Raw genomic sequence first — 25111 nt, forward strand, 5'->3', positions numbered from 1 at the left:
TTCATAATTTAATACTTTCTTTATGCGAGCTCTCTCAGTATGGAGCCTTGAAGACTAGCTCTCTTGAAATGTGAGGGACAAGTGGTCACAAAGTGGACCCGAGCTTCAAGTTTAGTCACAAACAGTGGACATCGTATTCAAATCACAGTACAATTGTCGCGCTTAATTCCAGTGAACAGCCAAAACGGAATACCGAAAGAAAATACGACATTTCCTGAATGTCCGAACCCTATTGATGATGACGATAATAATAATAATAACAATAACAATAACAATAACAATAACAATAACAATAACAATAATAATAATAATAATAATAATAATAATAATAATAATAATAATAATAATAAATAGTTCTGAACTGGGCCTTGACTTATTTCCTTTAATTCCAGATGGAACATGAGGCCTCGACGAAATTTCTCCAGCTTGTTCTATCCATAGAGTTAGTAAATGATACACTAGAGGTAGCATTGGCGCCACCGTCTACGAGGGAAACAGTGTAGCGAGCGGAGCAGCTGTTTGGCAAAAAGCTTACTCCGCTGTACTCATCAATGCAAATAGGGGACTTTTAAACTGTGTGGATATACATAAGGTTTAAGATTCTTACATGTAAATATTCTCAGATACTACAGTATACTTGCGATGCCCCTCTCCAGTAAAAAAGAAAGCCCTAAAAGCATAAATACAGGACTAAATGCGTAATAAAAGACGATGGTATTCAGGTGCAGTTAAGTAACACGAAATCAATTTACTGTTCATCATTATTAAGTCTTCTAACAACATACGGTTAGAAGGAGGGCTCGTATATTTCGTAATTTTTTGTGTAAAAGACCAGAAATTTGGTGTAATTCTGCCCAACGACAGAAAATGTCCTGTCTCGTACGAAGCGGATCAACGAGTTTTTGGGGTAAAGTAGACAAAGTGTTATCATCGCCACTTTAGACCCTAGCTTTCTGAGCCCAAGTGGGCAGGTTCGAGCCTGGCTTAGTCCGGTGATACTTGAAGGTCCTCAAATTTGTCAGGCTCTTGTAGACAGATTTAGCAGCACATGAAAGAAATCTCGTGGGGAAAAATTCCTACACCTCAGCGTCTCCGAAAACCCTGCAAGTATTTAGTGGGACCTAAAACCATTATTATTACTGTCGATGTTTTCTAAACGTGGAAATATGACACTCGATTGTGGTTTCGGCATATTATGGAGTTTTTATTTAGCTTTTCCTGAAATGTATGATTTGCTGAAGATTTTAACTTGTAAAATGATTTCCGTTAATGGAAAGGGAGAGTGGTAAATTATATGATTGAAGAGAATTGGAAAAATGCTTACAATATTTTTACAATTTGCTTTACTTCGCGCCTTATGGCGATGCTGGGATAGGAAAGGGCTAGGAGTGGGTTTAATTAAGGTACAGCCTGGTGTGAAAATGCGAAACCACGGAAATCCATCTTCGGCGCTGCTGATAGTGAGGTTTGAACCCACTATTTCCCGAAAGCAAGCTTACAGCTGCGTTGCCCTAACCGCACAGCCAACTCTCTCGGTCAATAATTCATTATGCTTGTATATTGTGACATTTAAAAGAATAAGAAAGTAAAGGACTCAGCTGTTCACACGCTGTGGCGCATCTAGTCTCTGGTAAGGGGACTGCTACACGTATTGGACGAAGGGAAAGCAACAAAGCTTTTAATAGGCCACACAAAAAGTGAAAAAATGGACCACAATTCTAGGCTATCATGCACATCTTTTATTTTATTTTCTGAACCAATTTGCTTTACGTTGCACCGATACACATAGGTCTTGACGATGTCTATGGGATGGGAAAGGGCTAGGTATGGGAAGGAAACGACTGTGGCCTTAATTAAGGTACAGCCCCAGCATTTGCCTGGTGTAAACATTGGAAACCATCTTCAGGGCTGCCGACAGTGGGGTTCAAACCCACTATCTTCTGAATGCAAGCTGACAGCTACGCGACCTAAAGCCTGCAGCCACTCGCTCGGTATCATGCACATGATTTTTTTTGGGCATTCGCTTTGAAAGGCATGGCCATTCAGTGAAAGCAAAATGCCATCCCTTATATTTCGTAAAACATTAATTTCAGTCTTCAAGGTAAGAGCCAAGAAATCTCATTCACGTTGACGGGAACCAGTCGCGATGTCAGCCCAAGTAGGCCAATTCACATGACAACAAGTGTCACGCAAAGTATTATTTTATACGCACGGAAATGAATTTCAAGGAAAATACCTGTGAAATGATCCGCCATTGCCCTTTGCGAACCTCTCTATGCAGCCATAAGCTGCACAGGAGACTGGCATTTTCCTTCAGAGAGGTATAAACTTCAATTTATCGGGAAGCTCCAGTAGTGACAGTGCCAAACAATCCAGCCTTTCCCAAACAGCGCGCTCGTTCAACTTCGCACGCGACTGCAGCGCCCATGCTACCTCTGGTATATTATTTACTAACTCTATGGCTCCATCTGCCACCAATGCACCTCCCTCTATGTCTTGTTAACTCCAGCAATCTTCCTGCTTAGGGTTCTTTTCCAGGTAAACCTCGGTCTGCCTGGCCTGCGACTACCTTGTGGATTTCAGCTCAATGCCTACCTTGTGATACCTTCTTGTGGTCTTCTCAGGGTGTGCCCACTCCATCTCCATCTCCATTCTCTTCTCAGTATCTGTTCCTGTATGGAATGTTGACTTGTGGCCTCCCAAAGGTCTTTGTTTGAGATGGTCTTTGGCCACCATATTCTCATAATGTACCTCAAACAACGATTTATAAAACTCTGTAACCTTCTGAACTGATTAAGAGCTGGCAATAAACCTGCGTGAGACACTGGGCTGGGGCCCTCAACCCCGATACGGTGTGTCCCAGCAAGTAGCAAAGTGCTCAGCGTCTGATCACCAGAGGTGCGGCTGGAAATTCATGTTCTGCAACATGTCATAATAAACTACAATGAGGCGTGTTATAAATTAGACCTTTACCTCAGGTAGTAACCAATCCACTGCTATGAAGAACAGTACAACCAGACTGTCGGACTCTGGGGAGTATGGACTGACACGCAAACACGGTGAGTCGGAGACCTCTGGCCAACTTAGCCCGAACAGCAAGTTCTTTTTAGGAACACTAAACATAAATACTCTCGTACGAGCAGGAAAATTGTACGAACTAGAGCAAACCTTAAACGAACAAGAAATACTGATACGGCACTACAAGAAACAAGACTGACTGACGAAAACTCAACGAACTTCGGGAACTACACACTCTTCAAAACTAAAACAGGCAAACGATTTCTCAAATACAAACCACTTTTAGGAGTCACTTTTGCAGTCAAGAAAATCATGCTCAATTCAACAAGAAAGTTGAAGCCTGTAAAGGATAGACTAACGGCAATCGCCGCAACATACACACTAATTAATACACACGTGCCAGTCAATGAGGACAAACAAATCCAGGGAAACTCTAGAATAAATAGTATCCAAAATTCCTCCATACCACGTCAAAATCCTACTAGGCGAGTTTAATGCACAGTTAGGCAAAGAAAGAAAACACAGGAAAACAATTGGAAAAACTCCCAGCACCTAAATGGACCAACCAAAATGGACAAAGATTAGTCAAACTGTGCAGGATAGTCAACCTTAAAATCATGTAAGTACACTTCAAAAGGAAACCATCAAAACAAATGACATAGAGATCACCAAACCGACTCATCGGCGAATTACAAATTGACTATGTAGCAATCCAGAAATTACGAATGTTCAAGTAAGAAGGGGTGCAAACAAATCATTACTCGACACGAATCAAACTACATTTAAAACTTAGGAGATTAACAAAAGAAGTCATTAATCCTAAAATTTGATACCATTAGGATCCAACTATATGTTACAGGAGAATTAGAGATAAAGGAGGCAAGAAATTGGCAGCATCTCAAAAGCAAACTGATTACAACAGCACTAACACTAATTCCTACGCAGAAAAGGAAGAAGCACCTTCGTGGACAAGCAAACCAATCTCGACAGAATGCATACAACCGTTGAAACAGCAAAAAGACAGAATAACTACAAAACATTTCTGGCAGTGAGGAAAGAGACAGCACCGTTAATTAGACAGGCCAAAAGGAAATTTGAAAAGAAACAACTACTTGAAATCGAGAAAGATTTTGAAAGAAATAACGCATGAAATTTCTATAAGAACTTCGAAACTAAGGTTACAGGATATAAACAACAAAGTCTCTGCTTCAAGAAAGAGAATGGAGAATTGGCTCCAAACAACCAAGAAAACTACTCAACTATACCGAACCAACACAAATAATTTCGCCAAAAGAACCTGAAAATACTAATCCAAATTGATTTCCACAAGATGAAAAAGAAATCGCAAGACAGATCAAAAGACTTAAAAACAATAACGTATGGGGTGAAGCTGGAATTATAGCGAAATTCCTCAAATCAGCCGGTCCAAACATCATAAAATAAATCACAAAAATCATGCAAGACATTTGGCAAACAGAAGAAATCCCAGAAGACTGGAAAATGCTTTAATTCGCCCGCTATACAAGAAGGGATACAGGACACACATAAACGACTACAGAGGAATCTCACTAGTATCAGCTGCATACAAAATTCTATTCCAATGTCTTCTTGATGGAGCACAGCAACAACAAGTAGAACCACAAATGGGAGAATATCAGGCAGGGTTCAGACCAGGTCGATCGTGTTTAGAGCAAAATGTTGAACCTAAAGCTAATCATAAGACATCAGAGAATTTGTAGCAAAATTTTTTTCTGCACATTTGTTGATATCAAACAAGTCTATGATGCAGTTGATTGCTAATCTTTCTTCCGAATATTGAAGGAACAAGGTTTAGACATGAAAATATTTACAATCATGAAACAGACACTGACAGACACGAAGTCTAAGGTTGAATTCATGGGGGAAATCTCAGATCCCTTCGAAATCAAAACGGGAGTAAGAGAAGGAGATGGACTCTCAATTTTACCCTTCAGCTGCGTCCTTGAAAAAGTGATACACGAATGGTGCAAACAGAAATTAGTCTTCAAAATCAATCACATTTAGGCGGAAGATAACTAGCGAAAATTGCGTTGCGTTTACAGATCACATGGCAATCTTAACGCGAGACATTTCAACAGCCCAAAATCAGACTGAACTCCTGAAAGAAATTGCGGAAAAAGTTGGCCTTCAGGTATATTTTGAAAAGACAGAATACATGACCTGCAACAAACAACGAGTATCTTGGTGGATCAATTCAGGAAACTCGAAACAAAATATGGAAACTGCACACCGACTAACTCAAAATATCTAGCAAAAAAAAATTGTATCTTCAAGCACAGGAAACTAAGACGCTCGCATGTCTGGCGACCTATCCCAGAAGTGAAAGTGGGTGGGTCAGAAGCAGCAACTTGTTTAATTTTGTGGCCCAAGAAGTAAATAATTCCTGAACAGATAAGTCTGAAGCCAGTCTCATGTCAATTATAAACAATTTAACTTATTTTAACAATTAAGGATAGATTTATTTAAATGGATTTACTCCGTCTGCCCTAGTATGGAAATGGCCGTACCACGAGCTAACTTGTACCGGATCCTTTAAAGATGGTCATTTATGCAAGTTTAATCAGGAAAATAGTAAATAAGGAATTACGCAATGCTAATTATCAACAAGAAATTATTTCTCTGTTAGGGTCTTCTAGGGACCATGCCTCCTCTACCTCTTTTCGCACCATTTTGAGCCGGTTTTCCTTCCCACGCGACCTTGGAAACCTTCCATTTGTGACATTTTCTTTCCAAAAAATCTCTCTCGGTTGCTTCTTCTTCTCTTATGTTGTTTGTTTCCAAATCTTTCCTGAATCCATGAATCCAGGTTCTTGTTGACTTCTTGTTCCAAAGATATTTGAATATCTGTTTGGTTCACCTTTTGGCATCCATGTCGAAAAAATATCAATCGTCTCCTGCTCATAGGTATGTTTTCCATGTTCCGGTATATTTGATCATTACTTCTTGTATTTCTTAGGGGATTCAAGTACTTCTAATTTATTCAGCTTGTACTAGACATTCACTGGTTTGACTCCGTGTTGTAGCGTTGTTGTAGATATCCCTTGTTCTTCCCAACTTGTGTATCTTTCCTTCTACATCGGATTTTTTCTTGAGTTGTTTCTCCCAAAATTTGAATTTCTTTACCTTGTTTATTCGACCAATTTCTGTTTTTAGAAATTCTGGAGCATTTTGTACATTTGTCATAAATTTGTTTTTTCTACAGAAATTCTTAAACCTGTTCTGTTGCCTATTGACTTGTATTGCTGCATTGCTCAGGTTCTCTGCAAATACTAGACATTTCATTTCAACGCTAGCAAATGTACCCGTGCTTCGCTACGGTATTCTTCGAAATAAATTACTGTACATGCAATGAATAAATTTTTTAAGTTGCATGTCCGTTAGCGTTATCCACAAAATGTAGGGGGAGGTTCCCATACGTTGTTTTCAGTGTAAAGTGCGAGTTGCGGAATTGTGATGATAACGGCAGGCTCACTTTCCTATTGCCATTCACATTCGAGTAGGTAAGTTTTCATTATAATGGGACGCCCCATTACCTACTGCGCGGTCACAATCGATTTGGGGAGTTTTCTTTACAATGACACGCGCCCTTTCCTACTTCCAGACGTTGAAGAGTTTTATTATAATAGGTGGCACTTTCCCTACTGCCGGTCAAATTTGACTTGTGCTGTTATCGTTATCATGACAGGCCCCTTTTCATAATGACAGTCACACCAAGTTGGTGAGTTTCCGTTATAATAGCAAAGCCACTTTGCCTAATGCCAGTCACACTTTAGATGGGTGAATTTGTTTATAATGACGGGCCTGCGCCTAAACACAATCGGCAAAGGAGTTGAGAAGGATTCCATTCCTACTGCCAGTCAAAGTCGATTTGTATAGTAATGATTACAATATCAGACGACCTCCTGCTGAGAGTCACTATCGATGTAAAATATTAATTATAATGGCAAGCACACCCTTACATCGACGTCAATGAATATGTATAGATCGACATACGAAGTATATGCATGTTTACACTAATGGAAACATTCATTTACAGATTAACTGCTGCTAAACGATACATCGTATCGACAAACGGACTGTACCATAATAGGCCTCATTTAGCGGTCTAAATGCCTGGTCTTAAGATATTTTCTCCTGTCTCATCTATTTATGGGTAGAATTGACTTAGAAACGTTGAACTGGGTGAAATTTGGGTAAGGTTTTGTCACAGTGCATTACTTTTGGGTACTAATATGACAGCTACAAACATAGAATTCGGCTCGCGTATGGATACTGGGTGGATCAATGTTCGTGTAGAATTAGATTATTCTACCCGTGGTAAAAGTGATTGGAACTACGAATTATACGTGTACAAAGAGCAAAATGTAGGTGTAATCGAGATATAGAGAAAAAATCTAACATATAAGGAACCGAGATAGGACAAAACGTCACAGGACCGAAGTTGTAGATCACTCCAAATTGAAATGAGATTGTTCCATCTGTTTTGTGATAACACTTGCCGTTTAGCGCGAAATACCTCCAGACGAAGGTCTGCACGGACATTAAAATTGCCTCAATATTCCAAAATTTTCGGGGATAAGAAATGAAATATTTAAATATTGTATTTTATTAATGAACATAACAGGCGTTCAGCCCCGAGTACATGTTCATAATAATAATAAATAAATAAATACTAAATACTGCTACTGTACACCTTGGCCGTGCCATGAAGCCTGTCAGATACTCCGGAAACGTGACCTCAAAAGTTAGGTCACCACGGTAGTCATCCTCCATCTCTTCATGCCACGTCCAGCTACTCCCCTGTCTAATTCTAAATTCACACTTAAAACATCAATAACTAATAAAATTAATAAACGTAGTCCAACCTAAGCCACCCCTCTCCCCCATATACAAAATCAGATGAACAATAAAACAATAAGACCTAACGCTACAGTTATAGACCAGACCTCCTTAGCCGGGTCTATATTTACATTCCACTGCTGGTGTTGCAACTTTCTGCTTGTTATCACTCACACGTACTCACTCGTCATGCAACCTTCATGCTTCAGCATTTTCAACACCTTTATTGTTCCCTGACCTACTCCAAAATAAGCTACAACAGCAACATTACACGATTGCATACCAAACCGGCCATCTTATTCCGTCATTGCGTTCCAATCAACCATACCGCAACTTTTACCAATCCACGTTAACATTGCTTCATTTCATTTCATTCCGTCATAACACTCCATAATAAAATTACCTCTCATCTCCAAAAATTTCGGCAATGAATAACAAATACCAATCACGCCTCCAAAAATTTTGGCCAGCAATACTCCAACACCACATTTCAGCAATACCTCACCAACCCTACCTCATATACCACCTCTACTTCTTCGACAAATACACTCACCTTCTGCCATCCACCATCTTATACCACCACTTCTCCAACACCACATTTCAACCCTATAACATATCATAATTTACTCTATTTACCATACACTCATACTCATCCTATTACCCATCATAGATACTAAGCCTTCAATACTTCCAACACCACACTTCAGCATACCAGCTCTACTCCTTCCACAAATACACTCACCTTCTGCCATCCACCATCTTATACCACCACTTCTCCAACACCACATTTCAACCCTATAACATATCATAGCTTACTCAATTTACCATACACTCATACTCATCCTATTACCCGTCATAATTACCTACTGAAAACTCCATCTTCTACCAAACCAAAATTTACAAATAGCCAAGTTACATTACTACATCTCCATACCTTTCCAACACCACATTTCAACATATACCACCTCTACTTCCAACACCACATTTCAGCCCTAACACACACTCGTCTGCCATCACTCAGCATTTATACCAGACACCAATACAATCTCAATACCACCACCTCTACTTCTTCTACAAATACACTCACCTTCTGCCATCCACCATCTTATACCACCACTTCTCCAACACCACATTTCAACCCTATAACATATCATTCCAACACCACATTTCAACATATACCACCTCTACTTCCAACACCACATTTCAGCCCTAACACACACTCGTCTGCCATCACTCAGCATTTATACCAGACACCAATACAATACACATAATACCAAACCATCAGCTCCAAATATCAACAAACTGCCATCCACCATCTTATACCACCACTTCTCCAACACCACATTTCAACCCTATAACATATCATAACTTATATACCACTTCTCCATCACAACATTTCAGCCTCCACACCCTTAATTACTTACTTACTCGCTATATTATTGTTTTTTACTTCTTGTAACAAAACCCTCATTACTTTTCATAGCTCTCATCATGTCCGTATATCTTCTATCTCTCCCTGCGCTCCTACTCATATTCTGTACGAGGTACTCACGGGTTAACTCTGGCCTTACTTTTATACCCTGGTCTTGTCTAACTACACCACTACACTCAGCTCTCTCAGCTTCTTGTTGCTCACTCTCCTTTCCCCCATCACCCCTTTGTTCTTCAGCCTCTCTCCTGCATTGTCCGTCCACTGCTCTTTCCTTACCGTTGTTCATACTTCCACTTAGCACCTCGCTCTGTCTCTCTTGGCACTTTTCAGTACTACTTCCTATAATTACACTTCTACCCTCGTTATCTTTCACTTGCCTACTATCTTCCACTCGTTTGTCATCCCCGTTATTCACTACACTTCTCTTAGCCTCCTCATCTTGTTTCATCCTCCGTTCTAGGTCCATCAGTCTATTCACCGACCATATTCTCCTCCATCTGTTGCCTGTCACCACTAATTCCTGTCCTCTGATGACTGCATTCAACCCTTGCTGCCTAGCTCGTATCATGTGTTTTTTAAGAGTTTTTTTATTCCTCCACTCTTCAGCTCCTATGTCCCTCCTTATCCATATTTTTTCTCCTTGCACGTTACCTGCATTACGCACCACTGTATCAGCCATCAATGTAGAAAATAATTGCACTTTGATAGGCCTATTACCTCTAAATCTTCCCACTCTTGTCACATCATCAATGTCCACTTCACTGAAATTTATTTTCATTTTACCCTGAATTATGTCCACTACTTTATAAATTATACTCGTCTTATCTTCCTTCTTACCCTCTTGCACTCCATATATAAATAAGCATTTATTTCTGCGACTTCGGGTGTTAACAACTACGTCAGCTTTCAGTTTCGATATCTCCTCTTCCAATCTCCCTATCTCCTCTCTTAATGCTGAAACTTCTTCACCATTTCTTCTCACCTGTGAAGCTGTGTCTTCTATCTTTTCCTGAAACCACCCCTTCATTTTTTCAAACTCCCTCGTTTGTTCCTTGATCATGTTCTTGATTTGTTCGAAGGGACATGTCTCTGCTACCACCTCTTTTACGATTTTTCTGATTGTTTCCATGTCCTCCCAGCTCATATTTCCTCTGGAAGTCGGACCTGGGTTCAGTTCTACTCCCCCGATCCAAAGCAATATCAAAATCACCGCTGCAGAAAGTATAAAGTATCCTATTATATCCAGTTCTATTCTGCATCTTCTTGTCTTCACTTCTTCTTTCTTCTTCCTTCCCTCCCAACCACCTATGCTCGCCCTGTACTGCTCTGTACCAATCATTGCCTGTAAGCACCTCGCTGACTTCCAACACTCCGCACTTACACTACCTTCTCCCACTCCAGGGACCCTCCACTCCGTACGTCTGCACTCGCCGGTGGCTCTAGGTGAACTGGAAATATTTAAATATCTTGGAAGCTTTCCGTCGATTACAGGCTATGGCGTATAATTTTGCCAAAATTCAATTTTCTAGCTCGTCTGGCAGACTGTGCCTCAATCCTGCTTTGGGGGAGGGGTTAACAATGAGAACCTTCAGGAAACCAAAGCTAACAAATATGCAGATGGTCATTATTACACCTGAAACAGATAACTGTACGGGAATTTTGCCAAAATAGTCAATGTACAGACACACGTTCGTTACGATTTTATTTATATAGAGTTCTGTTTTTCTTCCCAGTGTTGTTAGTGATAGCTTGTGTTCTTACTATTTTCCCCAGGACGCAATTATTATTAATATTGTTATTATTATTAAAATTCTTAGATGGCAAAGTCGAAGAAATATGGTTTGTGGCCGCAACAAGATAGGATGAGAGGTGTAGATGCCTTCATAAAGGGTGAAATTAGTGAAATAGTTTATGCAGAATTTACGGCGTTCCGAAACTCACACTGAAGAGGAGATTGGAGAACAAAAACCAGAACTCCCCCCCCCCTCCTTCCAGTGAACTTGAGGATGAGGTGGTAAATTATGTTCTTAAAATGGAATCCCATATGTTTGATGCTATCGACAAGTTCTTCATAACTTAGCACATGATGATATGTACATTCAACAAGAGGAAAGCTGCAAAAGAGTGGTACTCGCCAGCCGACTCAACCAGACTGCGTGTCCTCATCCCGAGGTGGTGCAGGTCTCTTCAGGGGCATGTGAGCCCTCCTGGCTGTATTGGGAATCGAAGCCGGGTCCCCGAGGATGACAGGTGTTACGCTATGGAGGCGGACTTTTTTGAATCATTGATGAAAACTGTTAGCGAGCGGAGCGTTTCCACTTCCAGGCAAATGCTGGGATAGTTCCTATTCATTCGAGCTAATTAGCGCGGGTAATCGAGAACCTTCTGCAGTGAGTGCCTGCGTTACACGATGTATTACTTGTATCTTATTCTCGAGGGTAACTTACCTTCCTCAGAGGGCAGCTCGAAGAGTGCCTTCATTCTTTCATATAGCGAACATTTCTTGCTGACAAAGAAGTTATACCTAACATGAAGACATTTCAAACTGATAAATTAAAGTTTTCTTCATTAGCAATACAAATGATTCCGTAGAGTTTGTATTGAACGGCCACTTCTTGACTTAATTGTTTAGAAATGGAAAAGTGACTTGCACACGTTTGGAGCTGCCGATCAGTAAGTCACACTTCTTTTTGAAATGCTGTTCTGGCTGTTTAGAAACATCCCAAGTCCATGTGGACCGCATCCACTGACAAATTATGTTACAGAACTCACCTTCCGTCTGCTGCCACCAAACAAAGAATGGTTGGAAGTCTTGTGCAGAAGATGATGTAGGTTTCAAGATATAGTTTACAGCCAGTATAATGACAGATAAAAATAGCTTTTACGTCACAAAGTATAAACTAGTATAGTTTGAAGCTGCCTCTTTGGATCAGTGGTAGAGTGTCGGCCTCCGAATCCCAAGATAGCGGGTTCAAACCGGACAGAGGTAGTGGGATTTTTGGCGGGCGGAAAAGTCCATTCGCCACTCCATGTCGTACGATGCCGGCATGTAGAAGATCTCTGGTGACACATTTGGTGTTCACCCGATGAAATTCATTAAATCTCAGCCACAGACACCGAACAGAGTTTCGGTTTACTCGGTCTGCCATCTCGTGGGCCTAGAGTAAAACGGAACGTCAAAATTGACGAGCAGACAGCCATGTCTTCACACGGTAGCTGAGGCCATATTATTATTATTATTATTATTATTATTATTATTATTATTATTATTATTATTATTATTATTATTATTATTATTATTATTATTATTATTATTATTATTATTACTGAAGTTTGATATTCACCATTTGAATGATGTTTGAGTTGGAATGATGCCAAAGTACTTCCGCACCTTAAAATCGAACGCTTACAATCAGCAAAAGAAACAGCCACATGATGTGAAGTTCATAAGACACTTGCTGGGTCTGATGATCCATGTGATGAAGACGGTGATTATGGTGCTGTTGTATTAAAGGCGTGAGAGAATGATTTTAGGATTATTTTGAGAATGTTTGGAACTATTTGGTGTATATTCACTCATTGTCAGAACAACAGTAACGATATTTAATTGTTATTCATGTATCATGTAATAAACAAAATTTTGCCCAGAGTAAAACTATGTTACTTCAATATAAGGAGCGTTGATTTCAGAAACTTACTAAGTCCACTTGATTTGTACACCTGCAAACAGTCATAGGCAAAACTTACAAAATTACCCCTTTTTGTGAATGGATGACTACTTACGAGGTTAAAATATCTGCCTGCAATAACTATTTTTAATAAAATCCAGTTTTCTGTTTCTCTTGCAAAGTTTAGTATTTGGACTTCGGATGTTTTTGAAATCACCGTTTTATTTCAACGTATGGTTGAACCAAATGCGAAACCCGACTTGTCTACTCTTGTTGATGCCAGCAAAGCCTGAAACATTTCAGAGTTTCAGCTGCTATCTTGGTGGCCAGCTAGGACCGTGCTAATGTTGCTGTTTCGCTGCAGCGGGTTTTGTGTATGACCCTTGGTCCTTTCATTTAGAACTGCTGATTGCCAGGGACAGTCTTCTTAGAGAATGACGCCATTACGCAGGTGTCACCAAGTTTTAAATGTCCTTGTATGTGACCATCCATTCCTAGTTCTTTCAAGAATTTAGATTTGACAGCACGTAGGTGTTTGATGACATTAAAGCATTCATTACAGGATTTTTCTAGGATTTCGTAGCAATTAAATTGCCGAACTAAAGCTTCGCATTGATCCTGGAAGACACTACGATCTTTTACTCTTCTGAAAGCAGGGACATCAGTTAGAAGCTGCAAAAATGTATTTAATTATACTTTTGAAGATTTCATCTAATGTCTACAAATAACATTCTTCTTCTTCTTTTCGCTTCAGCCATCTAAAAGCTGTGATTACGCAACTTCCATTGCTTGCTCAAGTTCTTTCTCCTTCCTCTTTCGCCAGTATTCCCCCATCCGTTGGCTTGCTCGTGCTCGTTCTTCCGCCAAAAATACTCTATTTTTCCTTGTTTTCTCATCAGCTAGGTCCTTCACCTCCGCAACTCTCTGCCTGAAAATTTTTTGTGTTTGTTATATCTTCTGCCGTGATTCCACATTTTTCTAAATCTTGGTGGACTTCTTTTACCCATGGGACTTGTGTCTTCCTGTTCTCCTGAAAGGTGAGAATCCTGTTGGCGAGTCTCTCTAATCCCATTCTTTTAATATGTCCGTAGAACGTCAATCTCATCTTTTTCATTGTGGTGGTGTTTCCAAATTGTTGGTATGGTTCTTTGTTTGATATCATGTGAAACGTAAACTTGTCTGATGATTTTCTAGGTTCAAGAATCTTTCTAAGGAACCTCCTTTCTTCCTTTTCCAAATCAGGCTATTATCTCAACTGCGTATAAACATTCAGATTTGACTATCGTACTGTAGTGCTTGAAATTGGTCTGGTAGGAGAGTGACTTAGATTTGTAGGTGTTTTGACATAATCTAAATGCAGTTTCCATCTTTCTTGCACGTTCTTGAATTGCTGATTTTTCATTCATGTTTGGAGTCAAAATCTCTCTTAGGTACTTGAATTTTACAGCCCTTTTGATGTCACCGTACTTGGTCCTCATTGTCCAGGTTGGGTCAGTGGTATGTACTCAGTCTTCTCAAAAGATATTTGCAATCCTGTTTGCCTACTGTTTCTTTGAGGACTTCAATCTGCTTAGATACAATTTGCAAATTCTCTGCAAAAAACTATATCATCTGCAAATGAGAGGCATTCAAATTTAAGCCCAGTTCTCTTGTGACCTAATCTAATTCCATTGGGAAGTTTAACTTGCTCATTTCTTTTCGCCATTTCCTGATAACTTTCTCTAAAACACAGTTTAGCAAAATTGGAGAGAGGCCATCTCCTTGTCTCAAACCCATTTTGATTTCAAAGGGCTCTGACAGTTCTCCTAAAACTTTTACCTGCGATCGTGTGTTTTTTAGTGTTTGTCTTGGTTTTGATTAAGGTCTTGATGATAAAATTCTGTTCTGCACATGACCGCCCCTTTCGAAAGCCAGCTTGATATTCTGCTAATTGTTTATCTATATGTTCTTCTATCCTACGCTTGAGTGCTATAGAAAGTATCTTGTAGGCTACTGGCAACAGTGATATCCCTCCATAGTTATTGACATATGTTTTGTCTCCTTTCTTGTGCAGGGAATGGATGGTAGCCTCCCTCCATTCTTCTGGGATCTCTCCTGTGGCACAGATCTGATAAAAGAGTGTTTCATGTTGTTCCAGGAAGTTATCCCCTGCATATTTCAGAAGTTCAGCAACAATTGAGTCCTTGCCAGATGCTTTGTTATTTTTCAAGCTCTTGATGATTTCCTTTATTTCGTTCATATCTGGCGGGGTTGATTCATGCAGTCTGCTTTCTGGTTTCTGGAACGTCAGTTTTCCTTGAGGTGGATCACAGTTGAGCAGTTCTTTGAAATATTTAGCCAATTGTTCACAGTTCTGTTTGTTGCTCATAATCAGCTTACCTTGATCATTTTTGAAACAAATGTTGGGTGACGAGTAACCTCGAAGTTTTGTCTTAAACATCTGATGGAAGTTCCTGGTGTTTGTTTTCTTGAAATTCTCTTCTATCTCTCTCAGCTGGTCTCTTTTGAACCTTCTTTTGGCATTCTTCAAAACCTTTGCTGTCCTTTTCCTTTGTATCTTAAATTCTTCGAAGTTCTGTTTGTTGAGTTCCACTTGTTCCAAGCTTCTGATCGTCTTCGTAGAGCATCTTTACACTCATCATTCCACCATGGATGTTTCTTCTTCTTAGCAAGAAAAAATGTTTGTTTCGCTGCTTCCTGAATCTTTCGAGCAATTTTGCCCCACTCATAAGACTCCAACGTGTCGAGTTCTTTCTGATACTTCACTACTGTTTCTTCACTGACTTTGAGTTCTTCAATTCTGTACTTCTGTATTCTGAGGGTTTATTTTCTACGGTTACAAGGTGTAGGCTTCACTTTTATCCTTGTTAGATAGTAGTCGGAATCAAAATTAGCACATTTCTGTACTCTGTCACTAATTATTTCCTTCAGAGTGGTGACCGCTACAGGGTCAATTTGGAATTCTCCTAATATGGAGTTAGGTGATCGACATGTCATCACCCGCTTGGGATCTCTCTTGAACTGAGTGGACATTATTTTCATGCCAAATGATTCACAAACACCTATCAGTCTTTCGCCATTTCTGTTTGTCTTTTTACGAGCCGTGTATGTTCCAAGGATGTTTCGAAATTTTTTCTCTTTTCCAAGCTGAGCATTAAAATCTCCCGTCAAGACCTTGATATGTTTTTCTGGGGTTCTGAACAGTTCTTCTTCAAGTTGTGACCAAAATTCTTCTACTTTCTCTGGATTCTTTCTATTATCTTCATTAACTGGAGCATGAGCATTGAAGATGGTGTACAATTTGTTTCCACTTTTGAGGGTTAGTACAGACAGTCTGGGAGATGGAGATCTGAAATCTACTATAGATTCTGTTATGGAGTTGTGAATAAAGAAGGCTGTCCCGTGTATTAACGCGGGATTCTTGGTTTTCTCTGACTTCTTAACTTTGATAGCTGGCCGTCCTTTCAGTATTCTGTAGTTTCCAATAGCCGACACTTCATATGAAATAAATCTCGTTTCTTGGACCGCTAGAACTTTGATCATATATTCATCGAGTACTTTGGGCAGTTCCTTTTGTTTACCAACTTTCAAAAGGGTGCTCACATTGAGTGTGCTTCTCTTTCGGTCTGAGTTTGCGGGGTGATGGATCCTTCGACTGATCCAAACATGATGCTGTAGGGTCCCCAGAATCCTTTGCGCTACTTGAACTAGAACTCTGGCTCCGGCTTCAACATTACTTGAGGAACTAAATGCATTAGGGAGATGGATAGATGAAGCCTGTCATTAAAATTTTAATGCACAATTTTTCACACACATTACCTTCTATTTATTCATATTTGTCTTCCGAAACCTCCGCAAATTGTTTTGCAGTTGGAATATCTTCACTGAAATGTCTGTATTCTTCCTTCATTGGTTAATTCCCTTGGCTCGGGAACTGGGAGTTTTTATTGTCCCCAATATCCCTGCAATTCACACACCACACATAACACTGTCCTTCACTACAATAACACGCAGTTACCTACATTTGGCAGACGCCGCCCATCCTCATCGGAGGGTCTGCCTTACAAGAGCTGAACCGGGCTAAAAATAGTCACACGAAATTGCTATTATTAGGGATCATCCTGCTTTGCCACAAGGGTAAAAGATGTGTCTTCTCGTTTTCACTTACTGGTAAGTTACTGCCGTATGCAGGTTTCAGAGAAACATCCACCCAATCCTGCAGTTCTTTCTCCTGAATTCTTGTCTTATTTCTTGGCATACGTATATATGTCATAAAATGAACCTTCTGAGAGGTCATATATGAACTGAATAAGGGTAGGTTTACTCTTCTGCAACCTTCAGCCAGTGGCAGTGACGCTGTTTACTACTTTGTCCACTAATTCCTCTCACTTGATATGGGGAAGGTTTAATTCTGGCTGCCGAGATCAAGAGAGCTCATTCGCGAGTACTGTAGACTTCCATGTGCTTCCTTTTCCGCTCGATCGTGGCATGCATGGAATCAGCTTCCGAATAAGAGTGTCGTGATTTCATAACTGTCTCCAAATTTGTCTTTTTATTTACAGAATTCCGGTAGCGATGAATTGATTCCTGTTTTGTCCACCGCAGGTATCACCGAATGTGACAGTGTCAGGTAAACTGAAGACATACGTGCTTCCATTACACTCATCCCATACGTAGCAGAAACCATCGTCTCCTGCTTAAAGTAGCTTGAAGGTCAAAAGTGATGGATCTGAAGGTTATGCCTCCATCATCAATAGTTCTTTTCTTATCCTAGGCTTTCATTTTCATGGAGTGAGTTTCTCTTTCCTTGTGGTTAGCAACTCTTCTTGTAAGGGACCTTAGCTGCTTCATAAGCATTACATTTAGTGCATTGGTCCTTCTCTGCAGTTTATAAAAGGACAATGGGGTATCACATGAATTGAAAATACTTGGATATATAAATAGGGACACAGGTGTTCACTGTACATGCCATACACTAGAGTTAAATTGAAATCAGGTGACAAGTACAGCTTTCTTGTGTCTTTACGGCAATAATGGGACTCTATACGAGGAAACGACTCAATGTGAGTTTTCACGTGATCGTTCTGTTCTTCGGGGGTTACTCTGTGCGACGACAGACCTGTATCACTTCCTTTCTTCATACGAAGTTCAAGTACTCTATGGCTTATGGACGAAGTAGATTCACTCGACGTTAGCCCCTGACGGGACGTACTCGGGCTCCACGGCCGAACCCTTACGGAACACGCCGAAGATTTCCGAACGACGCACTGGCTTTGAGTTGACAATGCAAAAGAGGATATCTGCTGAACGAACGAACGAACGAACTATAGTAGTGTTTATGAAGTAGGCTCGTTGCCTACGTCATAATACAAGGCCTGGAAATAGAGCCCGTAAAACGCTATGGAAGTGGTTACACTGAAGTTCAATGCAGGGCCGCTAGGATCGCTATCTTGCCCCCTGTCTACCAGGCTCGTGCCTTTAAACGTGTTCATTAACTGAGTTGGTTGTGAATGTATTATGTATTTGATGTTAAGCATTCGCAGTTCCAGTCATGGTTTATTCACGAAAAATTAAAGGTAGTGGAAATTCGTTTTACAAGTTTCCAGTGAATGTTCAATGTTCGAAACATTATACAGAGGAAGTATTACGCATGAGATACGACTTCAAGCTGATCGAAGTAGGCCTCTGTTCTTAAGTTTTGATCCGATTTACGTCATAAGAATCGGGCGATCCCAAAATTTGTCACTGGACTTTTTTTTAAACTATGCTACCGTGACCGGCAATCATTTGAGAGGTATCTTCAAACTCAGAAATAGTAAATTAGGAAACCAACGAGGAAAATAATTTGCCCAACAAATTTCACGAAAATGAATGAAACAAGAGCTAAACATATTGTACTTTTCCCTGAAACAATCCCTGATTTGAAAACTATGGAGGTGGTTTTGTCCCGAGGGCATAAAATACAGTTTAAAATAGGCCATTTGTTTTATGGATCATTTTATTAAATTGTTCAATGCGCATAACGTCTGCAACACCTCACATGGGACATATTCAGGAACGAGAACAAACTAGCATCTTTTAACCGGGCGAGTTGGTCGTACGGTTAGGGGCGCGCGGCTGTGAGCTTGCATCCGGGAGATAGTGGGTTCGAATCCCACTGTCGGCAGCCCTGAAGATGGTTTTCCGTGGTTCCCCATTTTCACACCAGGCAAATGCTGGGGCTGTACCTTAATTAAGGCCATGGCCGCTTCCTTCCAACTCCTAGGCCTTTCCTATCTCATCGTCGCCATAATACCTATCTGTGTCGGTGCGATGTAAAGTCACTAGTAAAAAAAAAAGGCATCTTTTAGTACTGAAGATGAACTCCTCAGTTGGTTAATTAATGATTTCCTGTCATATATTAAGAAACTTAAAATGCATTCAGAGAAAGTAAAAAAGAATCATGAGATAAATGTATCAGGCATACATCTTGACTACCCAGTCCACTGTGGCCTGCGTAAAATACCTCATAAGTATACATTTGCATTATGCATTGACAAGGAACCTAACGAGCTATGATATCGAGCTCTTCTTCAGCTACCTAAGACGCCAAGCGGAATACAATGACATTATGGTTCGTGTGGCAAAAGATAAAACAGACTGTAAAGGCTGTTTAGAACATATCTGTTCTCCAGCTACTCAAAGTCCAACATTGTGTCTTATTCGTTTTCAAGATCGAGGAGCCCTCAGATACCAAAAATCGTCTGTGGCACTTTTGCACTGAACGACGGAATTTGTCACTTCCGCTACGCAGTACTTGTCCCGAAGAGAGTTACTAAAAGGTGTACGTTTATTTTTTCGAAAGACATGTTCAATAGTGAAATTAAGTGTGGAAAGTGTAAAGGCGACAAACTACCTCTTTTTCTACTATAAACATTTCTGAGACCTCTGTTAGACAACAGTGCTTTGAGCCACACAAGTAGAAGAGGGAAAGTTTTGAAACTTGATAAGAAGCCCCTCAGAAGGAATGTTTTGAAACTTCAATGACATATCCAAGCCAATGCAGCACCGCTCTCTATAAATAAAGTACTGTCAATACTCGCAAAAACATTCAGTTCTTTTTATTTAGGATATACTTTACTTATTGACATATACGGCCATGCCAATACAAGGGGGCAAGTCCGCGATCCTAGCGGCTGAATGGTGAACTAGGAAGCAACCCGTTTCCACGAGTGCATTTCAAGGCCTTGTATTCAGTGATTTAGTTGGAACAAAATATTTACAGGAACTCACCTTATTAATTCAGCAATTTCCAAATGGACTCGTATTGGGTGTCACCTCCTCTGCGAACCATGTGACCTTGCCGCGGTGGGGAGGCTTGCGTGTCCCAATGATGCAGATAGCCGAGCCGCAGGTGCAACCATATCGGATGGGTATCTGTTGAGAGACCAGACTAACGAATGGTTCATCGAAAGGGGGGTAGCAGCCTTTCGGTTGTTGCAAGGGCGGCAGTCTAGATGATTGACTGATACGGCCTTGTAATAATACTCAACATGGCTTAGCTGTGTTGATACTGCTACACGGCTGAAAGCAACGGGAAACTACAGCCGTAACCACCTCCCGAGGACATGCAGCTCTCTCTGTATGAAAGATGTACTGATGATGGCTTCCTCCCGGGTAAAATATTCCGGAGGTAAACTAGTCCCCCATTCGGATCTCCGGGTGGGGACTACACGAGAGGGGGCGATCATCAGGAAGATGGATACTGACATTCTGCGAGTCGGAGCGTGGAATGTTAGGAGTTTGAATCGTTGTGGTAGGTTAGAGAATCTGAAAAGGGAGATGGATAGGCTAAAGTTAGATGTAGTTGGTATAAGTGAAGTACGTTGGCAGGAAGAACAGGATTTTTGGTCAGGCGACTACCGAATTATCAACACGAAATCAAACAGGGGTAATGCAGGAGTTGGTTTAATAATGAATAAGAAAATAGGGCAGCGGATAAGCTACTACGACCAGCATAGTGAAAGAATTATTGTCGCCAAGATAGACACCAAACCAATGCCCACCACAATAGTGCAGGTCTATATGCCTACTAGTTCAGCGGATGATGAAGAAATTGAAAGAATATATGAGGAGATAGAAGATTTAATACAATATGTCAAAGGTGACGAGAATCTAATTGTAATGGGAGACTGGAACGCAGTGGTAGGCCAAGGAAGAGAAGGTAGCACAGTAGGAGAATTTGGATTGGGACAAAGGAACGAAAGAGGAAGTCGGCTGGTTGAATTCTGCACTGACCATAATTTAGTCCTCGCCAATACTTGGTTCAAACACCACAAACGACGGCTGTATACGTGGACGAGACCTGGAGACACTGGAAGGTATCAAATAGACTTCATTATGATTAGGCAGAGATTCAGAAACCAGGTGTGGATTGCAAAACTTTCCCAGGAGCAGACGTGGACTCTGACCACAACTTGTTGGTCATGAAATGCCATCTGAAGTTGAAGAAATTGAAGAAAGGAAAGAATGCAAAAAGATGGGATCTAGACAAGTTGAAAGAAAAGAGTGTGATGGATCGTTTCAAGGAACATGTTGCACAAGGACTAAATGAAAAGGCCGAAAGAAACACAGTAGAGGAAGAGTGGAGAGTCATGAAAAATGAAGTCAGTAGGGCTGCTGAAGAAATGTTAGGAAGGAAGAAAAGATCAACTAAGAATCAGTGGATAACTCAGGAGATACTAGACCTGATTGATGAAGGACGAAAATACAAGAATGCTAGAAATGAAGAGGGCAGAAAAGAATACAGGCGATTAAAGAATCAAGTGGATAGAAAGTGCAAGGTAGCTAAGGAAGAATGGCTGAAGGAGAAGTGCAAGGATGTCGAAGGCTGTATGGTCCTGGGAAAGGTAGATGCTGCATACAGGAAAATCAAGGAAACCTTTGGAGAAAGGAAATCTAGGTGCATGAATATTAAGAGCTCAGATGGAAAGCCACTTCTAGAGAATGAAGACAAAGCAGAAAGATGGCAGGAGCATATCCAACAGTTGTATCAAGGTAACGATGTAGATAATTTCGTTCTGGAACATGAAGAGGCTGTTGATGCTGATGAAATGGGAGACCCAATTTTGAGGTCAGAGTTTGACAGAGCTGTGAGTGACCTAAATAGGAACAAGGCACCTGGAATTGATGATATTCCCTCTGAATTACTGACTGCCTTAGGAGAAACCAGCATGGTAAGGTTATTTCATTTAGTGTGCAAGATGTATGAGACAGGAGAAGTCCCATCCGATTTTCGGCAGAATGTTGTTATACCTATTCCCAAGAAAGCCGGTGCTGACAGGTGTGAAAACTACCGCACCATTAGTTTAGTATCTCATGCCTGCAAAATTTTAACACGTATTATTTACAGAAGAATGGAAAAACAAGTTGAAGCTGAGTTGGGGGAAGATCAATTTGGCTTCAGAAGAAATGTAGGAACACGTGAAGCAATCCTGACTTTACGTCTGATCTTAGAGGATCGAATCAAGAAGGACAAGCCCACGTACATGGCATTCGTAGATCTAGAAAAGGCATTCGATAATGTTGATTGGGCCAGGCTATTTATGATTCTGAAGATGATAGGGATCAGATACCGAGAACGAAGAATTATCTACAACCTGTATAAAAATCAGTCTGCAGTGATAAGAATCGAGGGCTTTGAAAAAGAAGCAGCAATCCAGAAAGGAGTAAGGCAAGGCTGCAGTTTGTCCCCTTTCCTTTTCAATGTTTACATAGAACAGGCAGTAAAGGAAATCAAAGAGAAATTTGGAAAGGGAATCACAGTCCAAGGAGAGGAAATCAAAACCTTGAGATTTGCCGATGATATTGTTATTTTATCTGAGACTGCAGAAGATCTCGAGAAGTTGCTGAATGGTATGGATGAAGTCTTAGGTAAGGAGTACAAGATGAAAATAAATAAGTCCAAAACAAAAGTAATGGAGTGCAGTCGAACGAAGGCAGGTGATATAGGAAATATTAGATTAGGAAACGAAGTCTTAAAGGAAGTAGATGAATATTGTTACTTGGGTAGTAAAATAACCAACGATGGCAGAAGTAAGGAGGACATAAAATGCAGACTAGCACAAGCAAGGAAGAGCTTTCTTAAGAAAAGAAATTTGCTCACTTCAAACATTGATATCGGAATTAGAAAGATGTTTTTGAAGACTTTTGTGTGGAGCGTGGCATTGTATGGAAGTGAAACATGGACGATAACTAGCTCAGAAAGAAAGAGAATAGAAGCTTTTGAAATGTGGTGTTACAGAAGAATGCTGAAGGTGAGATGGATAGATCGAACCACGAATGAAGAGATACTGAATCGAATTGGTGAGAGGAGATCGATTTGGCTAAATTTGACGAGAAGAAGAGATAGAATGATAGGACACATCTTAAGACACCCAGGACTTGTTCAGTTGGTTTTTGAAGGAAGTGTAGGTGGCAAGAACGGTAGGGGTAGACCAAGGTATAAATATGACAAACAGATTAGAGCAGATGTAGGATGCAATAGTTACGTAGAAATGAAAAGGTTATCACAGGATAGGGTGGCATGGAGAGCTGCATCAAACCAGTCTATGGACTGATGACTCAAACAACAATTGGGTGTCCAAATCAGAGGCCTCATGTTTCCGACAAGTTGTTTCATCAACTGAACGTCTCCCCTTTCGTAGCCATGACTTGACATATGGTTGTAGGTTAAATAAATGCACAGGAGGTCCGACGCTGCTTATGAAAATAAGTCCGCTTGATCTCGCAACCAGCAGCCAATTTCTCTTTTCGGTGTGGATCTCATTCATGGTACTGAAAGCTCTTTCAGCTTCTATTGAAGAGATGGAAATGATCTGTACAGTCTTGATTAAATGCATAAGCTCCACAGGAATTTCCTTGGTCTCGACATACTTTCTAAAAGCATTAATGTACCTCCTCTTGTCTGACATGTGGAAAAAATCACGAAGGTTGCCAACACTCTCATCACCATAGCAGATATACAAAGTAAGTGGAGGGCCAGTTATGTTTGTACAGTACCTTTGAATCACTGATACCTTTTGTCATTCTGTCAAGTCTCTGCTGACTAGAGCTGGAACCAAGATGAGATGATGTGGACACATTTTCCATAAGCCTGTTATTTAAATTGTTCACAAGACTTCTGAAAAACTGCTTTTTGTCAATTTTTACAACTTTTTAAAATCATGTAATCCTATGCTTCTAAACTTTTGTTTTCTGCTTCTTTAAGAACTGTTCTGTAGTACTCTCCAGAAGCTGAGTTACACATAGATTCAAACACTTTTATAGAGCGCTTGATTGCATTTTGAGCCTCTGTCAGACTTGTCTCCCTTTTCTGCGACTCTAATGACAAATCAGCTCACTCAACAAGAGCATCATACATAATTGCAATATTTATAGAAATTCTACACATGTTAACATATTTTCTAGACCTTGGAATTTTGCCCTTTCTTTGGAGTCTCTCTGGCGGTCACTACAATGTTTTACTAGTGCACTATAGTTTTCCCAGACAGCGTTTACAGTTCTCTGGCTTGATGCTACCCATCTTATTGTAAATATTTTCCCAATCTTCTTAACTCTTTGTTCCAGTGAAGCAGCACAAATGTTGAGTTCCCTTTGATTTTTGGGAGAAATGCTGTATAAAGAATACAATTTGTCAAAGAAAGAATGGAAATGGTTAACACCTGTAACTTCATTTCTTGTATCAGGAACGGCCAATTCCAAGCGATGGTTTACTAGATTACTATATCTGGAAATAACTTTAAAAACTGTGCTCCAACTCAGTTTTTCTACCCAACATTACAGAGGCCCCATCACATGCTAGACCAACTGAATGTTCTGCCAGAAAGTTTTCATTCATCCCATACGAAGAAATATTCTTCAATATCTCTCGAGTAATAACATCTGCTGTAGTTGATTCAAGTTCTATCAAGTCCAAGAAAAAGGAAACAACTTCAGAATTATCTGAAAGAGCCCATCTCAAACATAATACTAAAACAGATTTTACACTAACTGTTGTTGATTTGTCCATTATAATACTGATTCTCCTCTGATTTTCTGTTATAGGTTTTTCTATTTTATTTCCCATTTCCTGTGA

Source organism: Anabrus simplex, chromosome 6, assembly GCF_040414725.1.
Source record: "Anabrus simplex isolate iqAnaSimp1 chromosome 6, ASM4041472v1, whole genome shotgun sequence".
Lineage (NCBI taxonomy): Eukaryota > Metazoa > Arthropoda > Insecta > Orthoptera > Tettigoniidae > Anabrus > Anabrus simplex.